Genomic DNA, 3,968 nt, shown 5'->3' on the forward strand with positions numbered 1-3,968 from the left:
TAAGGCTGAATTGGCCTCGCATTTGAACCAATGTAAAGAAGGAAGGCTGGCCATCTCCGGTTTTCAGAAGAGAAGCTTGAATTCTCCTAACCTGTCCGATTTGTTTAAATGTTCTTCCAAATACCAATCGCTTCTAAGGGAAACGACTTTTATCGCGAATCAACACAGAAATTCTCGACCAGGAAACGGCAAAAAGTAACTCACATATACTCCATACAATGATGGCTTGATCGGGCTGATCCGATCCCGGAGAATAGTTGAAAAGACCGCGCTCGACTTTATTTACATGTTTTTACCCCGCCTAGTATTGTTTTAACCATATTAACAGACAGTTGCGAAATTTAGAATTGTTTCATCGCCTCTGTGAAGATCACTACCGATGACAGCTAATCTGACCCCTGCTGAACATGCACGAGATCGGAGGTAAAATTATAACAGGAAATTGAGCATAGCAACCGCCACTCAAGATAATTAGTAAAGGGACTTTATGCGGCTCCTCATGTCCAACTAGTTGCTCAAAATATCGAGACAAAACAACTTTAGTAGCAAAACGCGATTCAGCCGCCATTGTTTTGGTTTTCAAAGCCGGCGCTTTTCGCTACAAGTGGGCTATAACATGTAGTAGTTCAACCAATCAGAGCGCAGCATTGATAATAGACCACTAGTTGGATTTTACTAAATACATATAGCCGAGTTTTTGAAAACCAACCTAACGAAATTTGCAGTCATTTGAGTGAAAAGGAGTAGATAAGCTCCAAAAGGGAGGAAAGGAGAAAAAAGCAATGGTTGCACTCTTAGTTTTTATAATGGCTACTTTTGGCCGAAAAAAATGTTGGACGCAAAAAGGTCCATTTGGCGGTAACGTCTACAGAGATCCGGCTAGATATCTGTGTATGGCTTTGTACCCTTATGTAAAGGTTATGTACCCTTATGTAAAGCTTTGGTTGTATTTATTTAGCTTACGTGAAGCCACTATTTGATGGTTCCAGCTAGACGGGGAAGGAGAGTCTGCGCTCGCACGCTTGGTTACACCAGGTATCTACCAAAAAAAGGTAGAAAGTCGCCAAAAAAGTCGCTAAAATAGAAAAAGAATTGCGTTTTTCACATGGCAATTGTGAGCCACCGCAGATTCCTGCCCTATATAAACGCTATTTTGGCAAGTTTTGATTTTTTGGTTTCTCACCAGTTGTCTTACCTACTCCGATTTTCCTTTCTTGAAAACGTCAATTTAGTTCCAAACATCGAGCCATGCCCTCGTTTCTCGTTCTTTTGAAGCCATGGCTCAATGTTTGGAACTAAATTGTCCGTCACGTTTTCAAGGGAGAAAAATCTTTGGTCTATGCTCAAGCAAAAATTTGGAACGATTGAACTGGAATGAGGGTAATTCTTGGAGTTTTTACTTCGTTGGGCAGCGTAGGACAGCCGAGTTTTCCCTTGTCTTCTTCTTAGTAGGTGAGAAATCAACAACAAAACTTGCTAAAATGGCGTTTATAGGGCAGGAAAAAGTAAGAAAACAACACAAACACAACTTTTATGAGGTATGTACACATTATTCACAATCACTGTTTATGTTCATTTAACCGTTTTATCGATCTTACGATAAGTTTCCATACAAATCCTTATAATTTGGCTTCTAGTAGGCTCTTGTGAGTCTGGGCGCCAGGGTATTCTTACCAAATTAAAGATATTTGCGTGCAATATACGATTTGGTATCAACGTATCTTTGATGATGCTAATGCGATACCTGTGAAAAACGGATCAAAACACACCACTTCACTCTGATGTTGTTAACAGGATGTCATTATTGTCATTGATTGCTTGGTTTCATATTCTTTTCGTAGCAGGTTTATTAAAATTACGAGCGGCTTAGTTACCAAGCGGATAATTTATGCAACACAAGATAAATCAAAATGCTATGAAGCGCTGTTTTTAGTAGAGTCTTTGTTATCAACGTATCCACATGTTTAACGAGTAATTTTTCGTTAACTCTGTAGGTGAATCACCAAAATCCTCCTCTTTTTGACTACCACTAGCATGATACACGAAGGAGCCTTGGTTAGATTCCGTTACTCCAATCCCATGATCTGCACGAGCACAGTTATTTCCCCCTCCGCCAATCATTATCACAGCTCCATCCCCATTGCCCCAGTCACACCAAAAGCCAATCTTGGTAGCACTTTGGAGCTGTGAGCTGCAGCCAGCCTGTGAAAAACCTTTTGTTATAGTGAAATGACCATCGTATTGAACAGTGCAACTTTCTTGACAGCTATTGCTGGCCCAAACAGCGCCATTTCTGAAATTTCCGTAACTCGTTATTTTTGATCTAAAAGTCTGTCCCCCTAGACAGTTATTTATGGTCTGCAACAGAGCGGTGTGTTGAGGATCATCACTGCGCGTGATCTTGAACTCTATGGCGCCGACCAACCAGAAAGCTGAAGAAATCATGTCAGTGTTGCCAGATGGATCAGTTGTTTCTCCTGCAGCAACATTCTTGTCATACCACCATTCACCACTGTCTGCCATCCAACTTTTGGTGTCATTATTAGAGAACCGAGCAACGAGAGTCCATCCTTGATCATCTGATTCCATGTCGCAGTACGCCTGGTACAAAGGAAAATTGGTTTTCGTTTGTTATAAATACATATTGACAGGAGTTTAGGTAAGAGGATTGGTGAAACATCTCGAGATAACAAAGGTTTGTTTAACTAAACGTTCTGTATTTAAACTTTGTCGACGGAGAACGCTATACGCAAATGACTTGTCATTTGTTGCGCGCATCCAAGTATCTTGGAAGTTAAATGTAACTGGTGCCAAAAGTTCACTTGAATTTATACAGTGTTATAAGACCATACATTTTAGGTTTTTTTTTCGGACTAATCTTCTGAATCTTGTTTCCCCATTATTAGAATAAACCTGTTCTAAATAACAGTCTCTAGCATCGAAAGATCCATTTAATTATACGTATTAGAATAACAGGAAAATAGAGAAATCCTGACTGTACCTGAAACTTTAAGGAATTTATTCCTCTCAGCCATTTCGTTCCGCTGGCTGTCTGGAAACCCTCGATCGTTCTTATATCCGAACAGGACAAGGCAGCTAATACAAAGTAACCATAGAAAAGAACTTGGAGTAGGAATTCTCTGCCGGAGCAAAGACGCTCAGAGCAAAGGAAAACATATATGTAAATAGCTCGTCATAGCTTCTGACTAGGTCACCAAGAATTTTCAGAATATAGCAAAAACGATCTGTGAATGATTTTCTTAAGATATGCTAGCCCCATATCTGACAAAATATAATCATCTTCTAGGGTCTTCTGGGTCCTTTCTGCAAGATACGGACAGAATGTTTTCTCTCGAGGCCAATTTCGACTCAAATGCATTATAGCGTAAAGGTAAGTAAAGTTAAAAGGTTGGGTGAAAGGTTGCGTAAAGACAGCAATTTTCAGCACTCTCAAGCCATGCCAGCCCTCTTCGTAACTTTCTTTTATCTTATAGGTGAAACGTTTTGACAATCAGCAATACAATACAAACTTAAATGACACTCCCTAAAGAGGGCTTTTCAGTGACAAGATAATGCGTCAAAACGATTAGTAAATCTAAAAACCACAATGCCACAATGGTTTATATAAAACTAGAAATACGTAACTCGCAGGACCTCGAGTAGCACTTCGGGAGAACGACAAGCAGTAGAAAGAAAGGAAAATATTAATGGCAATAGGGAAGAACATTTATAAATTTATAACAATTACGCTCAGAAACAAAACAAAACTGCAATAACTAGAAAAGAACTAAACTAAACTTTATATTCATTCACGAAAAATGACTGGCCATTACGGCTTCTTGAGAAGACCTGGTAGCAGTTGTTTTTGTGAGTAATAAATTTCAAGTATGTCTTCTTGTGAATTTGTCTTGTTAGTGCAAGAGAAATTTTCCTGCTTCAGTCGGATTGTTCGGCGATAACAAAAGTCC

The sequence above is a fragment of the Porites lutea genome, chromosome 8 (assembly GCF_958299795.1).
Source record: "Porites lutea chromosome 8, jaPorLute2.1, whole genome shotgun sequence".
NCBI lineage: Eukaryota > Metazoa > Cnidaria > Anthozoa > Scleractinia > Poritidae > Porites > Porites lutea.